At 53.1% G+C, this 22,618-nt stretch overlaps 1 protein-coding gene across 2 annotated transcripts in view; it reads right to left on the minus strand.

Annotated features, from left to right (window-relative positions):
• AGPAT3 (1-acylglycerol-3-phosphate O-acyltransferase 3) overlaps positions 1 to 22,618 on the minus strand; it is a 151,699-nt gene that overhangs the window by 68,497 nt on the left and 60,584 nt on the right. The window lies entirely within an intron of this gene.

Below are 22,618 nucleotides of genomic sequence, written 5' to 3' on the forward strand. Positions count from 1 at the left end.
GCATCTAGGGCTAAGGCAATGACCTTCTGAGGACTCTACCCCACGCCCTTTGAACTGTGAGGTCGGGTGAGAACACAAACTTCATTCCCAGCCCTGGGTGAATGACCAGAACCTACTCCTCTCCAGTGCTTTCTCCTCTCATCTTGGTGATATTTGCACACATATGCACAGATCAGTGCTCACCCAATGACCAGGAGGACCCCCTCCTGAGCTCTCTAGAGCCCTGTCTCTACACAATCTCCTCATCTCCACTGTTTCCCCACAAATTCTAGCCTCGGTGGAACCCCTTGATGCCAGAGTGTCTCCAGCTGGTCCTGGGCTCCTTCTCCTTGTGCTCAGCTGGACACTATGGGCAATAGTATGGGAGGCCAGGGGCTCCCCTCACAGGGACAAACTGTCCCATGCCCTGCTGTGCAGCCTCTGGAACCTACAGCCTTGCACACCTGTTTGCTTTCCTGCTACTTCAGGCAGGATGTGAAATCCAGTCCGTGTCTCCCCATCATGGCTAAAAGTCGGGGGTGAAACCCTGTAAATTTTTTGAAACCTTGGATATTTTTTTTTTAATTTTTTATTTATTTATTTGACAGAGAGAGAGATAGCGAGAGCAGGAACACAAGCAGGGGGAGTGGGAGAGGGAGAAGCAGACTTCCCGCCGAGCAAGGAGCCCGATGCGGGACTCAATCCTAGAACCCTGGGATCATGACCTGAGCCGAAGGCAGACGCTTAACGACTGAGCCACCCAGGCGCCCTGAAACCTTGGATTTTTAATTCAATTTCCCACTAATCCCAAGTGCACCTCTCCAATGGACTTAAATGGTCTATCTGGTCTGAGAAGCTCCGAGCTGTAAGTAAATCTAAGGCAGGACCTACGTCACCAGAATGGGCCTGACTACCACGCAGCTAACTTAAAGCCAGCTCTTGAAAAGAACAAAAGCGCTTACCTTTCTCTTTCCAGTCTCGGATCAGTCACTGTCAATGGAAGCATCTCATTAGAAGCCCGTTTGCTATTTTAGAAGAACACTGGGATTGTGCGCTGCCCACGTGAACCGAGAATGGCGAGCCTGCAGCTAATTAGCAAAAAGACAAGCCAGTGCCTGAAGATACGCCACGTGCTGAAAACACCTTGAAACACTCAAGGCCCTTCTTCTTCTCAATTAACGATCTCTTCCCGATTTATTTGGTGAGGTCAGGAACATCACTGACGTCCTGTCCTAAGTAGCTCACCACCCGAAGTCCCCTTTCTCCTGACACTGAGCTGGGGCTGAGGCAGAAGCAGCTCTGAAGGCCAGGAGGTGCCTGAGAAGTCTCCAGACCACCGGTTGATGCTCCAGCATGTGGGGCAGATGGGGTGCTGCTCTGCATGGGGATGGTGGGGCGTGGGGGCCGTGGCGCAGGGGAAGGCTGTCTCGGGGCGCTGCCGGAGCCCATGCTGCAGGGGCAGCAGGGCCCTCCTCCTCCTCACCCCTTCCCAGTGTTCAACAAAGCCAAGAGCCCAGTCCCGGACTCGTGAGAGGGATGCAAGTCCCTTGTCAGGTATGTGACTTGAAAATATTTTCTCCTATTCCATGGGTTTTATCTTTTTACTTTCTTGATGGTGTCCTTTGAAGCACAAAGGGTTTTAATTTTGATCTTAAGAGCAGCCACAGAAAAGACAGATTACCTTCACAGAAGAGAGAGCCTGGCAATGGTTTCTTAGCATACAAAGGATGGCAAAGGCCCGTGCACAGATCTTCAACGTGCTAGAAGGGCCCCCCCCGCCACCCGAGAAGTCTCCAACCAGCAATATGCCTCTGAAAAGGCAAACAGCCTTTCAGACAAACAGAAATGGGAAGGGTTTTCCAGCAGCAGAATCAAGCCGAAGGAATCTCTAACACACGTAGGCTTCGAGCAGGAAAATTGCTCTCACATGGAAAACCAGAGATGCAAAACAGAATAAAATGCAAAGAGAGTGGCAAATACATCTACAAACTTGAAACAAGAAGTAATACAGCAGAATGTCTGATGAGGTTAAAAAAAAATTAAACACACAACCACGCATGTGTTGGGAAGGGGCATTCGGTGTGTGCCGAGTCCCTGGACCATCCCCAAGAGTAAAGAACTGGTTAATGTCAGATAATTGACAACTATGAATGTTGTAATTTCTGAGGAAACCATCAAAAGAAAAGTCTGTAACTTCCAAACTGCTAGAGGGCATAAAAATGAAAGGATCAGTAATTACCTCAAAAAAAAAAAAAAAAGCAAAGAAACGGAAGGGGGATATACGGCACAGATAAAGCAGTCAGAAAATACAAGGTGGCAGACTGAAACTCACTTCATCAGTAATTACATTTAAAGGAAACTGGATAAAGGCTCCAGTTTAAAAAAAATTTAATTGACTGTCAGACTTTAAAAAAACCATTGTCAAACTTCAATTTAAAAAAACTTTAATCATATGCTACTTCTGAGGCACAGCTATGATATAAAGAGACAGAAAGGTTAAAAGCAAGAGGAGCTCTGCAGGCACATGCTGACCCACAGCTGCTGGTTCTATGTGAATTTCTAAGTAGAGGTAAAGCCCACAGCATCAAGGGGGGGGGGGGGAGATGCCTTCGTCAGCGAAGCAGACACTCCAGCCACAAGGAGGATACAATTTAGAAACTGTATCACTAATAACACAGCGCCCAAATACATAAATCAAGTGGATGTCAGTGCAAGGATAAGACAAATCCACGGAGATAACTGGACCTCTTTCCTAACTGATAGAGCAGGGACATCTAAGAAAGACATCAATAAGGACGAGGAGGCACACACATGTTCTGGGAAGGGCCAGACAGGAAATACTGTCGGTTTTTTTAGGCCAAATGGTCTCTACCACAATTACTCAACCCTGTCCTCGTGCAAAACAGCGACGAACGACATGGAAACAAATGAGTGTCTCTGGGATCCCATAAAATCTTATTTATAGAAACAGGTGGCGGGCGCCTGAGGGGCTCAGTCGGTGAAGCATCTGCCTTCAGCTTAGGTCATGATCCCAGGGTCCTGGGCTCCCTGCTCGGCAGGAAGCCTGCTTCTCCCTCTCCCACTCCCCCTGCTTGTGTTCCCTCTCTCGCTGTGTCTCTCTCTGTCAAATAAATAAATAAATAAATAAAATCTTTAAAAGAAAGAAAGAAAGAAACAGGTGGAGAGCCAGATTTGGCCCATGGGCTGTGGTTTGCCAACCTGATATAGAGGGTTTGAATACCATGATTCATAAACTTTATGAACCTACACAAAACACTGTCCCCACCAAGTGCAGAATATAATCTTTTCAAAGACACATAGGACATTTCCAAAACTGAACCAGATGCTGGGCCATAAAGCAAGTCTCAACACATTTCCAAAGATAAGCAGCAGTCAGAGCATATTCTCTGACCACAATACACTGAAGCTAAAAAAAATAAAATAATAATTTTAAAAGGCAACAAAAAGATATTTGATAAAATCGCCATAGGTTTATTTATTCATTTATTTATTTTTAAAGATTTTATTTATTTATTTGACAGAGAGAGACACAGCGAGAGAGGGAACACAAGCAGGGGGAGTGGGAGAGGGAGAAGCAGGCTTCCCGTGGAGCAGAGAGCCTTTTCTCTCCCAGGGAGCCTGGGCTCGATCCCAGGACCCCGGGATCATGACCTGAGCCAAAGGCAGACGCTTAACGACTGAGCCACCCAGGCGCCCTCACCATAGGTTTAGAAATCCAAAACAGTTATCAATGGTGAAAAAATTTACATATTTAAAAATCCACTGAATGGAATAGTAACAAAAGGATTCCCTATCACGACTTATAAAGGCTGAAACAGTTCAGTGATCGAGGGTTACACCTAAGTGTACGGCAGAAAATTTTAAGAGACTGAAAACAACTGACATAAAACACGACTCAAGAAGTTAGAGAAACAAAAAGTAAATGAAAATGAAATAACATAAAAAGCAGAAATTAATGAAATAAAAACTGTACAGAAAGCCAGAAAGCTGGCTCTTTGAAAGGATCGATGAAATTGACAGAGTTTTGACAAGAGACAAGATAGAGAGAGAGAGAGAGACGCATGAATAACGTTGGGAAAAAGAACCCAATGCTGCAGGGTTTTTAAGACCAAGTGGGGTTTATGAACAGCTTTACGGCAATATACTTCAAATGTAGCTGAAAGGACAAAGTCCTGGGAAGAATAATTGACAAAATGGTTAAGGAGATACAGACACCCCAAACAGCCGCAGCAGGAGTCCCAGCGCCACCGAGCCCCCGAGCCCCTGCCCCTGGGGACGGCCACCTCTGCATGCGGCGGGCGACCTGGGCAGCAGGGCTGCGGAACAGGGCAACACGGCTCCTTCCACATCAGCGACATCAGACAGCGGCCCGCGGAAGTGGAGAGAGACACAGGGCAGGACATTATTCCGCAGGCACCCGTTGCCTGGGGGCCACTGCTCCGGCCTGGAGGCCACCCGGCAGGGACACTGGCGCCCTGGTGCCAGGCTCTGGTGAACTGGATTGTGAAGGGGACGGGGAGAAGGGTGGCAGACGCAGGAACAAGAGAGATGGCAGGCACGGTCCACGCTGCGGGGTGCCCACACTCGAGGTCGGACCCTCAGCCGGGGGCGGGGACCGCAAGGGCCACGTGGCCACACAGGCTCACGTAGACCAGAAAGCACAGGTGCCCCTCCCAGAAACTGCCGAAGGAGGAGCAGCGAGAAGGAAGAGGCGGCCGGGGGGGCCGGGGCACTCGCCACAGTGTGTTCTCCAGCGGAGAGCGTATTTACTGAGAAAGGCACTACTTAGATCACTGCACTCAAACGTTCCCGTGACAGAGAAGGACGGGGAAGGACAGAGTGGGGGAAGGAGGAGCAGGGAGGGCCCCACGGCCACTTGGTGTTTGCTCCCATGGCACAGACAGGCATGGTCCATACAACAAGGGAGAGCCCGCGTCCAGGGCCCGGTCCATACGACAAGGGAGAGCCTGCGTCCAGGGCCCGGTCCATACGACAAGGGAGAGCCTGCGTCCAGGGCCCGGTCCATACGACAAGGGAGAGCCTGTGGCCAGGGCCCGGTCCATATGACAAGGGAGAGCCTGTGGCCAGGGCCTGGGCCTGGGATGCAGCTTGGCGGCCAGCCTGCCGTTCCCAAGGCCAGAGGTGACAGGAGGACCTGGGTGGCAGCTTCCCACAGCCCAGCCAGGGCACGGCACCGAGGCGGCCTGGACCACCGCAGACCTGTGGCCGGAGAAATCCGCTGGCCCTCCGGCCCGGTGGCCCTCCAGGGCCTGGTCCATACGACAAGGGAGAGCCTGCGTCCAGGGCCCGGTCCATACAACAAGGGAGAGGGCCTGGGCCTGGGATGCAGCTTGGTGGCCAGCCTGCCGTTCCCAAGGCCAGAGGTGACAGGAGGACCTGGGTGGCAGCTTCCCACAGCCCAGCCAGGGCACGGCACCGAGGCAGCCTGGACCACCGCAGACCTGTGGCCGCAGAAATCTGCTGGCCCTCTGGCCCGGTGGCCCTCCAGGAACGCAGCCACCTACGAGATCCGCCCAGGAAGATGCACTCTGCCTTGTCAACCCAACGCGACCCCGGGGAGGCGTGGGGCTCCCATCCCCCTGCCTCTCTCAGCTGCACCTGCCACAGGCAAGGGCGGTCCACCCTGTCTCCTGGTGTAGACATGCCCAAGCATCTCCACGGTGGAACACACAGCCTTTTAAAATTCTGGGTGGGGACTACCTACACAATCCCTGTCTATACTGTAAAGGAGCTACTACTGGATATTTTAGTAATAATAATAGCAAACTCATGGGCGGTCGGTATTCGCCAGACCCTATTGTAAGCATTTTCTGTGTATCAAGTGCACTTGCACAAAGGGGGCCCGGGGTCCGGCGGGTAGACACACGTTAGGCCTTCCTCACTCGCTCTGGGGCTGTAGGTTTCGGAGATGAGGGGCTGCCCAGGGTCCCATGTTGCCTCCCTCCACCCGTGAAGCTCCTGAGAATCATGATGAGCACCATCTAGTGGGAACGTGGCGTGGGCCACAGATGCAACGCACACCTTCAGTCGTATAGCCCCTAGCAGGCACGTTAAAAAAGCAACAAGAAACAGGCAAAAATCATGTAGTCATATTTTATTTAACCCGATTCACATCCAAAATATTATCATTTCAACTTCTAATCAATATAAAAGAACATTAATGAGATACTTTACATTCTTTTTTTTCCTACTAAGTCTTGGAATGGATGCACCTTTCACAGTGAGAACACATCTGAATTCAGCGGGCACACCTCAAGCGTGGCCCCGTGAGACGTGGCCCCCACGAGATGGGCCGCGGGAGCTCTCAGGCAGCACAAGCTAAGATATGACATTCTCTCGGGATTGTCTTCCTCCCACTTCCCTTTTCCATTTACATGGTTTTTAGAAGCTTCTAGTTTCACTAGTTCTTTTGCTTCAAATGTGTCTATAATGATGAATTAATTCCGCCACTGGTTAGTAGGTACAGGGGGGTCAATATTTTATGTGTTTTCTTTTCCTAAAGTATTTCCTAATTTAAAAAAAAAAGCCAACTCCTTCTTGGAAATGCAATATAATCACAAGTTACAGAGTAGAAATTAGATAGAATTATTAAATACTTCCAATTTTCTTTTTCTTCTACAAAATTTGGAAGGAGAAGAAGAAACCAATCTCTTTCTGGAAATAAATGCATAATAAATGACAAAGAATAAATGATGAGTAATTATCATCGTTCCCTTTTCAAGTTCCTTCTTTTCCCAAAACTGTTTTTTTTTTTTTTAAGATTTTATTTATTTATTTGCGAGAGAGAATGAGAGACAGAGAGCACGAGAGGGAGGAGGGTCAGAGGGAGAAGCAGACTCCCCGCCGAGCAGGGAGCCCGACGCGGGACCCGATCCCGCGACTCCAGGATCATGACCTGAGCCGAAGGCAGTCGCTTAACCAACTGAGCCACCCAGGCGCCCCGCCAAAACTGTTCTTGTTAAGGCCGGGCAGTCCGCTGCTGGCCACAGCCTGGACCCTGTGAGCCGGGCCGTTGCTGGGCCACCATCCCGCCACTGCCCAGGCACTGCGGCCCCAGGGATGCCAGCATTTGCCGTCAGGCACGAAGCTTCCTCGTGGTGACTTCGGTGAGAGGTGGGACAAGGGGAGGTGAACCGAGGCAGGATCTGGCACGGACACCAGGCTCGGGCGTAGCCTGTCTGACCCCGGAGGGTCCACGACCACCACCACCACCACCCACCAGCATGGACGCCGCCACTCAGGGCAAAGGAAACGCACTTTTCCGGATTATGGTCCGGCATGAGCTCGGAGGCAGGGGGCCACGCACAGACTGCCACCACCAGCGTGTGCCTGGCACAACAGGTCTCGACTAGAATGCACCTCACTGTACACGGTTGAACAGTTCCCTTCTAATCCCCCCAAATCCCGGCAGTAATCAGGGCTTTACAAGAGCTCCTGGCAAATAAAGACAGCTTACTATTATGGGTGGAATCATGTCCTCCCTGGATTCACACACTGAGGGCCTGACCCCCAGGGCCTCACAACGGGGCCGCATCTGGAAACGGGCAGAGCAGACGCAGCTTGTGAAGATGGGGTCACCAGGGTGGGCCCTAATCTAGGGACACGGAGACACATGCAGGAAGGGCACCACGTGGAGAGACGGGAAAGACGGTCGTCTGCAGAGCAAGGACAGACGCCTGGACACAGCCACCCTCCCGGCCCCCGGAGGAAACCAACCCTACAGACATCTTGGTTTCGGACTTCCAGCCTCCAAAACTGTAACCAAACACTTCTGTTACTTAAGCCGCTAGGTTACAGTAGCCCTTAACAAACTGATGAACTTACCATTTCAAACAATCTCATTTATAAGAAGCCTCCCTGTTGTTTGCATTCTCTCTCCCCCTGCCCGCCCCCACCACCCCACCGTGTCCGGAGGGTGAACTCTGCCGTCAAACCACCAGCCCTGGAAACAATCTTTCCAGCGGCGACAGACAACACACTGTTAAGTGTCACGTATGTCACACCCGAAACGTGCAGGTGTCCGCAGACAGGGGCGGCCTGGCGCCTCTCTCTCCCTTCCCTGGTGGAGGTATGAGCGGGAGTAAGAGCACTCTTGTTAAATAAACCTGTCCTACCATCCATGTGATTGCAAATTTCGAGGTTCATTTTCAAAAGGCCACAGGCATAGATGTGACCCATACACACCCCCACAGCAATAAGCAAAATTGTGACACGGGGAACCATGCACACAGCGAATAGGTCGCAGCTCTGGGAGCCCGCGGCCGCACGCAGCCCCAGACGCTCAGGGTCCACGAGGGTGCGCGCAGCCCTGCAGCTCTCACACGCACCCCTGAGAGGCCGCATCAGAACCACACAAGCACAGAGGGACAGGCGCCCTACCTGTCCCCTCCAAGCAGCCATGCAGCTGTCCCAGGGGCGCTCATGAGCGAGCAGTCCCTGCTGCTGTCAGGCTGGTGGCTTCCAGGGAGAAAAGATGCTACTCTGGGATGTGCTGAGCCATGAAATGATTCAGCAGCAAGGCAAAAGTTGGCACCGACACATCGCCCAGCTCTGGGATGACACACAGTCATCCCGTTTTGGTGCGGGCTGGCAGAACAGCCTCTACCGTGTTCCAGAGACACGCCAGGACCCAGCGAGACGCTCCGCTGTAACCACCATGCTGCCGTGGCTACGGACAAAACCCACCCTCTCCCCCAGCTCCACCCCACGGGGAAAAGCAGGGAGAAGCCGGCGTCAGAGGACGGGCACACCGGGTGCTGGTCACCCGGGCCGGCTGGAACAAGCCTGTGCGGAGCTCAGCCCTGGTTCCTATTCCCGCTCTCCCTTCTCAATGAGGCACCCACCAGCCCGAGTCACCTTCTAAGTGCTCTGGTCCTGAGGGCAGCCCGGCCAAGACCGCTGCACGCTGCCCACATGCCATCTCCAATGCCACGTGGTGCCTGATGTGTGCACACCTCCTTCCAATGCGCTTCCACAGTGTGCTGGCTGCAAACCCAATGGAGCCAAGACCAACCCTCATGGTCTTTACCCAATGACAAGCGCGAACGGCAAAGCTCAGCAGCACAATGTGAGCTAAGGAAGGCGGGCCACAAAGACCGTGTGCAAGGTGGGACCGTGTGTTAAAAGCATGTGTGCGGGTGTCTTAACTCATGGGGAAGGGGACGGCTTCCCTAGCGAAGTGACAGCCAAGTTGAAGGATACCTAGATTTCACCAGGCAAAGAGGGAAAGAGCGGTCTAGACGTAGGTGTGTGAAGGCCGAGTCAGAACCTGGCTCAGTGGGGAAGCCAAAGAACGGGTGTAGCAGGAGAAGAGCGTGAGGAAGAGGAGGTGGACGTCAGTGGAGAGTCCCCGCAGGGGATCAGAGCAGAGGGGAGCAGGGACGGCCTTCGGGCTATCGGAGTGAATTCGCTGGAGTAACCCAGTGCGGCCTGCCTAGAGGCAGGGTGGTGGGGCTTGGAAGCAGGAGGTTCCACAAGTGAGTGGCTGGGAAAGGGGGAGGGACACAGAGGAAAGGGGGTCCCCGGCAGGGCCTGGGGAGACGGAGGAAGGGTTGTGGGTGCCAGCAGAACGGACAGGAAAGGATCCGCTGAGCTCCCAGTGCCCACCTGAGAGAAGATGCACAGTGTGCGGTGGAAGGTGCAGGGCTGGGACCAGAGCTGGGGGCAGGGGCTCACCACACAGCGTGAAGACAGCCTCAGATGAGCCCTGAGAATAACCCTGTTCTAGATACCAAAGAGCCTTTCCTTTATGTTTAGATTCTAGTTCCAAAATCTGCACATGTGATCTATCACACACTAAGACGTCAGCATCATCTTTTTTAAAATGCCTGGCATTACTGTGTGTACCATGTACCGCGTGTGAATGGGGGCTCTTCAGCCAGCGAACAAGCCTCACCTGAACGAAACTGTTCACATGGTGACTTTGCTGGTTCTCAAACAGCAGAGATCACCCCAGGTGGATGGATGGCAGAGGAGTCAACAGAAAGCCAAGGTCACCGAGGACAAATTCTGAGTCACATTTTGTAACTGCGTCTGAAACTTGTTACAGCGCTTGACAAGGACGAGCTGGGGAGGGAGGGTCTTCTCGGCTTAGACTCCCCGAGAGTACATGTGTGTCCTCAGGTGACCTCAGTCATTAGGGACACCGAAGGCTGTGACATTCTCTCCCCTTCCCCTATCGGCAGACCTTCTTATTAGCCAGTGACATCTTTAGAAGTCCCTGTTTGAGTCCAGAAAATTAACCTGGGGGCACCTGGGGGGCTCCGTCGGTAAGAGTCTGACTCTTGGTTTCGGCTCAGGTCATGATCTCAGGGTCATGAGATCCAGCCCCAGTCGGGCGCCGTGCTCGGAGGGGAGTCTGCTTGAGATTCTCTCCCTCTGCTGCCCCTATTCACTCTCTCTCGCTCTCTCTAAAATAAATAAATCTTGAAAGAAAAAGGAACTAACACATTCCCAGATCAGTCCCACTCCGGGACTCCCGGCAGCAGCAGAACCTCTCCGGGGAGACTTGCAGGAAGCTACGGACAGGGCCCACCCGAACGTCAGCCCACGATCCAAATTTACACAAGAGACTGGCTTCCGGGCATGAGACGCAGCAGGGCAAGTGGTGGGATTCAACCCTCAAGAAATGCAGACTCTGGTATTACTGTGATTATCATCCTCATTATTTGATATTATTAGCGGCTGTATATGAAGTGTTTGGAGATAAAAAGGAAACTGAAATCCATGCAAGGAACAGAATACCCAGCAAGAAGAGCAGCAGATTTGGAAGGAACTGAAGAGAATTTTGTTTTTTAAAGATTTACTTGAGAGAGAGAGCGAGTGCATGTGCGCATGTGCACACGAGTGGGAGGAGGGGGGAGGTAGGGAGGGACAGGGAGAGAGAGAATCTCAAGCAAGTGCAGAGCCCAACGTGGGGCTCGATCCCACGACCCTGAGACCATAACCTGAGCCAAAATCAAGAGTCGGATGCCTAACCGACGGAACCACCCAGGCGCCCCAAAGAGAATGAAAAGTTTCATGAGCTGGTTACACAGCAGACGGGGTGGGGAGGCAGAGCTGGGGACCTGAAAAAATCACCCAGGATGTAGCACGAAATGACAGAGAAGCAGCAAGAACAAGGGTGAAGACGCTGGAGGGTGGTGCGATCCAGCCTAGCAGCGCTCAGCAAACTAACGGCCAGGGTTTCTCCAGAATGATGAAAAGCACAACACTTGATCTCCAGGAAGCACACAGAATCCAGAGCAGGATGAGTGAGAAGAAAGCCCCCCCCCCGCAGTGAGACGGAAGACCGCCAGAGGGAGGGAGCGCAGAGCGGCCGGAGAGAACCGGAGACGGGCTCGGGAAGCCAGCTGGCAGGACGGCCACCGCGTTGGCCAGGGCACGTGACGTGACGCCATCCAAGTCTCAGAAACGGCCGGACACTCAGCGCCACATACACCGTGGCCTCTGCCCACAAGGTGCTGAAGCTGACGTCAGTAATAAAATCGCCATGCATTTAGGAAGTAAAAGCGCCTTCTGTTTCACTCCTGGGTCACAGGAGAACAAGGACATTTAAAGGTGCTGAGACTGATCAGGGAGAGCACCGCACCCCAAACACACGGCATGCAGCAGAGCAGAGCGGGGACAGGGAGAGCCCGAAAGTCTGAGGACAGAAATCAGGTCTCAAAATTAAGAAGCTTTGCTTAGAAAAAGTAATACAGAATTAAAAGAATAATAATGAGTCAACTCAGTAACCTAGAAAGAGACACTGGAATAAACCCAAGGAACACGGCGAGAAATAAAGGTGAGGAAGGCAAAGGAACTGTGGAGGTGAGCCGCAACCCAACGCGGGCTCTTCGTCAACAGCAATAAAGTAACAGAGAGAAACCTGTGCTAGGAGGAGTCAAGAAAACAGAAAAGCAAAAACAATTTTAGAAATGAAAGGGAACTTCATGTCAGAGAGAGATTTGAAAACTAAGAAAATAGTATGACCTTTGCACCAAGAAACGGAGAAGGTGAATGTGACGGAGAACGTGGTCGACAGCCCCAAGATGCCCCCGTGGTTCACAGCCCGGCGCAACCCCCTCGCCACGGGCTTCTCCCAGAAGGGGCTCACGAGAGCCACGGAGGGCCACGTGGGATGAAGCCTCCCAGCACCGGGACTTGCGTCCTGCCGGCACGCTCTGCCACACGAGCTGCCATGTTGGGAGGCGCTCAGACCAAGTACTGGCAGGGGCTGAATCCTGACGACAAAGCAGGAGTGAACTTGGAAAGGGCCCTTCCGTCGAGCCTTCAGGTAAGACTGCAGCCGCGGCGGCACCTTGTTGGCAGCCCGAGCCTGAGGACCCGGCGACGCCCGGAGCCCTGCGCCGCGGAAGTGGGGGATGACACGGTGACACGGAAACAGCGAGCGCGTGCAGATTACTCCCTGGGAAAAGAACCTACCAAACCGTATCCAGGCAGGACTGGAAACCCTGACGGGTCTGAGGCTCTTAAAGAGACAGAACCAGGACCTAATCGTGGATCCACACAGAGGCCAGGCCGCGACCAAGAGAACACCTAGAACGCGCGACCTCGGTCTTGCAGAAGCTCTGCCACACAGCAGAGAGGATTCACCACCCCTCAGGAGCCTGGCTCATTCGGAGCAGACCACACAAGGACAGGATGTGACAAAGGACAATTAGAAGCCAAACTCACTTTGGACACAGGTGCAGACAATCCCCCACAAAATATTACCCACCAACCACAGTAATGTAGCAAAAAATCATACACCACGGCCAAGCTGGGATACTTCCAGGAAGGCAAAGAAGGACCCATGTACTTCACCAAATTAACAGATGAATGGAAAAATCGTACATGATCCACTCAATACATGCAGAAGAAGTCTTTATAAAACCTTTTCAGCAAAATATTCTTAGAAACAAGACTTTCTTAACCTGAAAGGAAGCATATACACAAAAATAGGCAATCTCTGTTCCTGTAACTTCACCGTTTGGAACAGGTGACACTGTCCAAGGAGGTATATTAATATCGGTGCCCTGCCACACCGTCCCCCTGCCCCCCATGCGAAGGAACCGCTGACCTCTTGAGTCCCCTCCCAGTATGTCATCCTCCAACACGAGAGCTTGAAAAGGTGTTCTCACCCCTCTCCCCCACCCTGCGTACGTGGCTCTAAACCCGAGGAGCTTCCCCTGAGGGACAGGAAGCCAGCCACCCAGAGACAGGCCCCTGGGCTGTGCCCAAGCCTAAGCCTGGCCAGGCCACCTCGCACCAGCAGAGGGTACCTGGAGCACGTGTCCCGGGAGCGCGGCTGACACCGTGGTCGGTGTGACTGTGAGGAGCCCCCTCCCTCCCCCCAAGCCTCCCGGGCGGGGTGTGTCCCACTCAGGGATGTGGGACCTGCGGCCCGGGTCACTCCTGGCTGGGGCCAAAGGCACCTCGGAGTCCGCGGGGGCCCGGAGTGCGCTGCCTGCCATGGGGTGCAGCCCGCTAGGCGGGGCCGCTCACTCTCAGGTCGGCCGCACCGGCTGAACAGCCCTTGTCACTGTCACAGACGCGTGCCGCCCCTCCTGCCACCACCGCGGGCACACACGAGCTGACCGTCCCCTTGCTGTTGGCTGGCGCTTTCCCAGCAGGCCTGGAAGGACCGCGTGTCCGGACAAGCCTGCGGCTCCCGTTTTCTCTCCTGAGACCCCCACCCCCACCCCCAGCGGGCTGCTTGCTTTCCTCTCCCTGACAGGCACGGTCCCTGGGCCCCGGAAGTATCTGCAAGCCGGGTCTCTCCATCACCCCCCCGGGTCAGGCTCCGGGTGGTGCAGGCGCTCAGCACAGACCTCTCCAGCGACGGAAGCTTCCAGAACATCGCTGGCAGCTGCACCGTGTGGGTTTCCTGGTCGGGCTATTCGGTTCACTGATGATACAGCTGTTGGATTCCTGTGCCTGCCTTCTGTCTCTATAATTTTCTCGTTTACTCTTTTTTAAAACTTTTGATTTCAGTATAATATACACACAGGAAAGTGCACACAGCACACACATCCGTGTGACCAACACGTGGCTCGAGGAAGACACTGTTGCAGCGCCCCCAGGAGCCATGCACGCTCCCCGCCCCGCCAGGAAGCCGCTCCCTGGGCCCAGCCGCGCAGCAGTGTCCGCGGGAACGGAACCAGGCCGTACGCACCCTTTGCTCGGCCCGCCCGTGACAGCCACACACGCCTGCTCGTGTAACCGCTTGGTTCTCTTCCCCGCCGTGTGAATATTCCAGAAGCTGTTACCTCTTCGTGTTCTTTGGAGACGGGCATTTAGAGCACTTCCAGGGTTTGTGCATTAGGACCACAGCTGCCGGGACGTCCTGCACGGGGTCCTGATGTACGCATACTGGTGCACGCCCGGGAGTGAACCGGCTCCGGGGCAGGCCCCACCACGTGGCCTCCCCCGCGCAGCGCCGGTTTGCTCCACAGCTTCCCAAACACTGGGTTTCTGCAGCCTTTTCATGTCGCAGCCCCTGGTGCGTGGGCCAGCACCTCCCCGGGTTACATTTCCACATCTCCCTGATGTGCAGGTGAGTCTTTTTTTTTTTTTTTTTTTTTTATTTGAGACAGAATGAGAGAGAGAGAGAGAGAGCACATGAGAGGGGGGAGGGTCAGAGGGAGAAGCAGGCTCCCTGCCGAACAGGGAGCCCGATGCGGGACTCGATCCAGGGACTCCAGGATCATGACCTGAGCCGAAGGCAGTCGCTTAACCGACTGAGCCACCCAGGCGCCCCGCAGGTGAGTCTTTACTCTTTATATTTTTCTTTGTCTTCCCACCTCTGATCCCAGGGAGAGCAACAGGAGGATTCAGAGCTAAGATTGGGGGCGAGGGGGGCGGTGCCTGGGGGGCTCAGTCGGTTAAGCCTCTGACTCGTGGTTCCAGCTCAGGTCATGATCTCAGGGTTGTGGGGTCGAGCCCCATGTCGGGCTCTGCACTGGGCGGGGAGTCTGCTTGGGATTCTCTCTCCCCCTCCCTCTGTACCTCTCTAAAAAGTAAAAAAAGAACTAACATTTGGAACTGCTTAGTTGTCGTGCCAACACCGGAAAGGGAAACAGCAGTGTTTCCCTAAAATCAGGAACAAAACCGGGACACCCTGTCGCACTTCCATTCAACACTGTCCTGAAGGCCCCAGACTGGCCATAAAACAAGAAGGCACAAGCAAGAGACAAAGCCATTACCACTCCCAGATGACATGACGTCCACACAGAAAAACCCAAAAAGGGGGGACCCGTGGGGGGCTCAGTCAGTTAAGCATCTGATTCTTGGTTTCAGTTCAGGTCACGGTCTCAGGGTTGCAGGATGGAGCCCCACGGCCGTCCTCAGCGGGGAGTCTGCTTGAGATTCTCCCTCTCCCTCTACCCCCCAAAATAAATAAGTAAATTAAAAAAAGAAAAAGAAAATCCTAAACATCTACAAATAAATGACAGGAAATGGAGATTGGTAAGGTGACTGGCTATCAAAGCAATACCCAAAATCAAATGCATTTCTGCTCAACACCAACAAGGAGTTAGAAAAAATTTTTAATAAAAAATAAAATTTAAAAATGCCACTTAGAAAAGCAACAGAAGTCATCAGGGCCCCTGGGAGTAATCGTAAGTGCAGACGTAAGGCAGGCTGAGGAACGTGGGGGAGACTCACTGGAAGCCACAGACAATCTGCATTAATGGAGACGCAGGCCACGTTCACAGCAGGAAGAATGGCCCGTGATGGCGAAAAATTCCTCCCAGCTGATCTACACAGTCAGTGCCATTTCAGTCAAAATCCTGACAGTTTTTCATGAGACTTCAGAAGCCGACTTTAACACGTAACACAGAGAAGCAAAGAGCAGGAATGGCCAGCTGCTCCTGAGACCCCGCAGGAAGGATGAGCAGACACACCGACCAGAGGGACAGAGAACCAGACAGAGGGCACCTGCACACGTGGCCACGTGGCCGCAGTGCCACCAGGGGGGCGGGGACCACTGTGGGCAAGCGGCGCTCCCGTGGGGGACAGAAGAGCACTGGCTCCCCGCTTCTCACACCACAGAGTCAGCTCCAGAGGAATGAGGGGCCTCCAGGTGGGAGGCAAACCTCAGAACTTCCACAAGAGAATGCGGGAGCGCGCATGAGTGCCCCAGTGTGGGGAAGGACTTCTCAGCAACAGGCAGAAGGCAGCACCCATAAAAGGAAAGATGGGTGAATCCACAGGAAATCAGGCGGCTCTATTCATCAATAAAGGAAGAAGACAGGACACAGCTGGGAGAAGGCCGGAGGCACACACACGAGGAAATGGATGGTGCAGAACCACAGGTAAGAACAGCAGGTGAAGGAACTCAGAGTGGGAACACGGGCGGCCGTCCGTGCAGGGAGACGCTCAGCAGCATCAAGCAGGAAATGCAAATCAAGGCTACAATTAGACAGGACATTTTGCATCCACTCCACTTGCGAGAACTCATGACAGGATCAAGTGCTCGAGAGCACGTGCGTCCCCCGTTGTGCAGCAAGGGACACGCGTCGGAGAAAGAGCGGGGCCGCCAGGCACACTCGCGTGCCAGAGCCACGCCACCTGGTGGCTGTAACCTGCAGCGGGCCAGTGGCCAAGGGGGTCCGCAGACACGGGTCCGGATTAGGAGTGCTGTCCGGCGAGCATTCGGGCACATTCTGTAAACATTTTTCGTGGACCTGATCTTCATGCTGACTTGAGGAGGGCCTCTTGCACACACGTAGAGACGCACGGAGTTCCCGTTTCCCGGCAGACACGGACTCTGGGTCCCCTCCCCACGCCATCAGAGAACCCCCATCCTGTTTCCAGCAGCCCTGCTTGAGATGGATGAACAATATTTTGGTTTTCATCTGCACATGAAGCCTCGGGTTTCTGTTATCCATGTTTTTGCTTCTCATGCATTTAAAAAGTGCCCATTTTGTCCTCCTGTCATTAGCTCAGTTACTTTATTTCAAAAATTAAACAAATGTTTTAGACTAGATGTTATAAAAATTATGACCTATAGGCTGAATTCGGGCAGCAACATTTTTTTATTTGGTCTGCAGTTTGTTAAAAATAAATAATTGCATACAACAACCCAGATTTCTCAGGGGCTCCTGGGTGGCTCAGTCAGTTAAGCATCTGCCTTCGGCTCAGGTCATGATCCCGGGGTCCTGGGATCGAGCCCCACATCGGGCTCCCGGCTCAGCAGGGAGCCTGCTTCTCCCTCTGCTGCTCCCCCTCTGCTTGTGTTCCCTCTCTCGCTGTCAAATAAATAAATGAAATCTTTAAAAAACAAAAAACAAAAAACCCCAGATTTCTGCCTTGTCCTAGCAGACCAAAGATCTACTTCCTCTCGTCCTGCATTCACCTGGCCATGTCAGCTGGGGGTCATGCTGGCTGGGGGTCAGTGCTGGGGGTGAGGGTTCAGTGCTGGGGGTCAAAGCTGGGGGTGTCTGGGGGTCTGTGTTGGGGTCATGCTGGCTGGGGCAGTGCTGGGGGTCAGTGCTGGGGGTCCGGCTAGCATGCCCAAGAGAAGAGGCCTCGGCCATCACTCTTGTCCACATAGCCGTCCTCCTCTGTTTCACACCTACATTTCCCCTGGCTCCCCGTCCTGCCTGGCCTCTGTCAGAATCTGTGTTCACAACTTTTATGTAGTTTTATTTACCAAAAAAGAAATGTTTGTACCCAATAACTCCCTACACTATAAAGAAAAGAAGTGAAGGGCACAAAGCAGTTGGAGCTCCGGGAAAATGCCACATTAGCCTGGAGCCAGAGGCAAACTGCAGGCTGCCACTGCATTTTCTTTCTTTTTTTTAAAAGATTTTTTAATTTATTTATTTGACAGAGAGAGAGAGAGAGAGAGAGCACAAGCAGGGGGAGCGGGAGAGGGAGAAACAGGCTTCCTGCTGAGCAGGGAGCCCGACGCGGGGCTCGATCCCAGGACCCTGGGTCCATGACCTGAGCCGAAGGCAGACGCCTAACGACGGAACCACCCAGGCTCCCCTGCACTGCATTTTCTAACACGTTCGCTAGAGCCCAAGTTATAGTAGTACGCCCCTTGACTCACACAGCTGAAAATAACCACTAACGGGTGCTAACGTGTGTGTGCTCTGCCCTCCACGGCCATCTGGAAGCCCCCAGTTCTTTCCCAGCACCGGATGCTTTGCTGTCGGGTACCAGCTCACCGCCAGGCCCAGCGAAGGAGACCTGCCATAACCACAGGGCTTTTTCTAAAACAAAACCAACTCACTACCCATGCTGCATAATTATCAGCACTGGAGGATCATGTTTACCACGTCCTTCCACTTTTGTGGAAGTCACTAAACGTCATCTGTGAGGCAGTCACAGGGCTTGGACACTCAGAGCCCCCTCAAGGGAGAACCCGCCGCACGGTGGCAACGCGCCCTCCACGCTCGGCCGGGCCTGAGGGATCCAGGGCTCCCGGGCTGGGGACAGTCCCAGCCAGAGGCCCCCGGCTGAGACCTTCTCAGAGCTGCATGAGAGGTCCTCCCTCCCCAGCTCTCCACCACTGCTGTCTCCTCTCACCTCATCAGACCAACACGGTGAGGGCCCCCATAGCACTCTGCCCCGCGCCCCTTGGCCTCCACAGCCTCTCTCCCAGCTAACCTCCTGCCCCTCTCTTTTGGGCATCTGCTTCCTGCAGCACCCAAACTGATGCACTCTCCATGTAAGAATTGACTTCTGGCCCATTTTGGCAAAAATCGCTGCTATTAAGCCTTATTTTGCAAGGTATACCAGTTGACGGACTTCTCTCTGAACATGAGGATTATGTGTATCTTCCTAATAAAAGGCACATTCATTCAATGGCTCCAGTTAGACTTGGACAGTGGCCTCCAGTAGAAACCAGTGCTCGGAATGCTGGACCAACCACTGGTGCACTCCTTACACTCGTCCCCAGGACAGCCCTTCACCTCACTCCCACCAAGGGCACAAGGCAGCTGAGCACACACGAATTTGCATAACCTGACTTTTTCTCCAATGCAACATCATATCTAGCATGTATCTGTTTCCACCATCTCAGATGGGGATTTCTGATCCCCAGTCCACCAAGTGTAGCCTTCTGGAAGTAAAAAGTTTTTAAATGACTACTTGCGCGAAGCCAACCACTTAGTTTCAAAAATGTAGATTTTTCATAACTGAGTTTTCTGAGTATCAAGGTGCTCTGGATTCGAGAAGACCTTTGAAGTCTAGATTCATCACCTGCTAGCTGAGCAACCCCCACCAAGCCCTCCCCACTCAGTTTCTCCAACCATGTAATGGGGGCGAGGCCACTGTCCTCACAGGGCTTTTCCAAGAATCAGACAACATAATCTGCACATGAAACACCTCACAGAGCCCCCATCATTGTAGCTGTTATCACAGAACAATATGTAAAGCCTCAGTGAGGAGACAGGGGACACTCCTAACGTCAGCACATGCTTCTAAAGTCTTCAGGTCAGCCAACGATGTGATGAAGAGAGCTTAGCTCCCCCACCAGGTTCCCACCATAGGGGATACAATTCGCCGCTGAGCGACACATCTGGCTGAAGGTACTTCCTTGCAGCATACAGCTTTTTACTACTGCTCGCGGTAGAATTCATTACCATTTTTCTTTATTACAGATTTCACTCCCCACCCACTTTCAGAAAGGAATCGAGAAGATCCACATTAATAATGCATGGCCTCCCCAAGTCGCCTGGGGACAGGCCTCTCGGCCACTGGCACGCTGCTCCTACCACGTGCCCAGCCTCGGTTCTGAGTCGTATGGAAGAATGTCGCCTGTCACATATCGATCTGCTAGCACCAGCATCGAAAGATGTACCCTACCTACGACCCTTCCAGCTATGCTCGGGAAGGGACAGCGATCAAACCACAGCGTCCACAGCTGGTGAGACTGCACCCTGCAGTGAGGGCGGGGGCCAGCCTCCCCCCAGCCCGCCCGCCACCTCCCAAACGGTCGCACAGATGCCCTCCCAAGATCACCACCTCTCACACTTCACTCCACAAAGATAATCCAAACATGGCAAATTCTTTTAATAACTGAAAGGAAGCCTGTCCAAGGACATACCACTCATGTGTTTGCCTAAAATGCAGCATTTTGAAATTAGTAATTTGTGATGAATGTTAAGATTATTACAAAGTAGTTTTAGGAAGAGCAATTAAGTCACAGACATTTTCCCTTACAACTTGAAACAACTCATTTAAAGTCTCAAATATTCTTTGGTTAACCAAAAGTCAAATCTATGAAATTTCTAAGTAATTGCTTTACAAAATTCAGTCTGACCTTACTGAGTAACTAAAGATCTTACCTTACACAAATCATTTAAAAGGAAACAGACAAATGTAGCCACTCAGGTCCTTTGCTCTATAAATATCAATCAGCCACAACTTCTACCAGTAAACTCTTTTGAGTTCTGACAAGGCCAGGGAGGGAAGAAAGGGCTAGAGACGGAAGCTACTGCTTTTGCCAGATTTGACGGGGGCCGCTGCTAACAGTGAGGGGCACCTGGTCCACACTGTAAGCGTGCCCTCCCGTCTCCCATGTTAAGTCAGGCTAAAAGTCACCAGAAGGTGTGCATTTCAGGGGTAAAATGTGATTGGACAAGTTAACCAGACCCTTCCCGTCCAAAAAAAACCCAGTGAATCTGGCTCTTCTCAACACAACTTCTGTTTTTTATTTTCCCTGTTTACAAGGATTTCAATATTTCCCTCCTACCTCTGATTTGACCCCAGATGAAAATGTATGGACTTTTAGCAGATGGTGGGGTCTCAGAAGATGGGAGCCCGTGGATCTTAGTCTAAACCTGGTCATGCTGATCTGTGACCTAACCTTCAGCAGGCAGCCAGACCTCTGTTCTCGCAGACCTCTTTTCCAAGGTTGAGGTGTGATCAGAGGCCACGGGCTACGTATCAGGGTGAACTCAGTGGGAAGCAGGAGTAAAAATGGACAGATCACCTTGGTGGATACACTTTTTCTACCTTTCAAAATAAAACATCTGCTTTGTTTGCTTCCCCAGCGCTGGCCCACAGACCGTGTTCAGGCCAGGGAGCACTCATGCAGGCGCTGAGCCTGCCACGTGGGCCAGCCCAGGGCCGAGGGCACCCTCCCTGGAGGCAGTTGAAATATCCCTCCTGCACCTTCCCTGACCATCCTACAACACTGCCTCTCACCCTGCTCTCGCACATGCCTCAGTTTATTGTTAAGACACAGACCTCTTGGTAGAGATTCTCCAGGTGGGGCCCCACACGGGTGGCATGAACAGCAAACTCCAGCCACGCATGGCCACTATGCATACACATACACATGACATCTGGCTCGAGACATTAAGGCGACTGTACCTTCCAGGGCCAAGAAGAGCCCCTTCCCATCCTGACTGTCAATCCCATGTAGTCTCTCTTTTAAACAATGTAATCATGGAGATCCCCAAGGGTGACTGAGAAATGGATACAGAAGTGAGCCATAACAGGCTAATTCTAAAACTTTGAAGGGGATGAGAAGGGGGGGTGCATAGTCATGATGATCTAGAAAAGGAAGAGGGGGCAGCAAGGAAGTGATCAAATTAGGGAACGTTCAGAATCTGACTGAGACTCCCTATGAAGCTTTTCAACAGAGAAACGTGGACTAGCAACCCATAAGTGAGTATCATCAGCCTGCAGAACTGTAACCTGGAGCACGGGATGGGGGTGGGGGCTCTGGGTGTAGCCCCCCCCACCGGGCCCCAGCAGTACCAGCACACCAGTGGTGGACCTGGGCTCCCTGGGATGACTGTCACTTCTCGGATGGGCGCTGCTTCCCATCCCAGACTCTGAAGGCCAGCGGTCCTCATTTTTCCTTCTATTAAGATCATGTTTCCTACAAAAAGGAACCTACCTGTTCAAGTATTCCCTTAGACAAGACTATTAATATTGTGCTAAAAAAAAAAAAGGCCCAGGAAGCCATTTATAAAAGCATTTTCCCTACTGCACTGAACTTCTCTCAAAGTTAAAAAAAAAAACACAACTGCACAATTTTTCAAGGTAGCTGCAACGCTAATAATACTCCTTTCCAGGGTCCTGGGGGTGGCCCTGGGGGTGAAGGTGGCTCGGGCCCCAAACAGCTCTTGGATCACTGACTGACCCCATCACTTGACTGGAACGGTGGAAATTCACAGTCGGCCTTGGTCCAAACGCCAAAGTCAAATCTGAAAACTCAGCACACGCCACCCCCTTTGCATCTCCACCTGCAGCCCTCCCTCGGATTGAGCAAAAAGTGAAACTAAGCCTGGACCACGGCCTGCTGGGGTCAGGGGCGCTGCGCGGGGTCCCAGGTCCCCAGCGCCCCCGAGCCAGGCAGGGGGCCCGTCGCGACGGCAGGGGGAGCAGAGGGGGCCCGAGCAGAGTCCGCGGGGAGAGGGGAGGGGGCGTCGCGCCCTCCCTCAGCCCCGGCCACCAGGCCCCTCCCGGGGCGACCCACCCCCAGCGGCTCCCCCCTCCTCACCCCCCGCCGGCCCCCTCCCCTGGAGGCTGCAGCGGCCTGAGAGGGGCAGTCGGGGAGGTGTCCTGGGCCTCCGCCGGACAAGGCACCGGGGAGGCCAGGGGTGCGGGGACGACCCGGGCCCACGGACCACCCCCAGCCGCCCCCCCC

This window comes from Neomonachus schauinslandi, chromosome 1 (assembly GCF_002201575.2).
Source record: "Neomonachus schauinslandi chromosome 1, ASM220157v2, whole genome shotgun sequence".
NCBI lineage: Eukaryota > Metazoa > Chordata > Mammalia > Carnivora > Phocidae > Neomonachus > Neomonachus schauinslandi.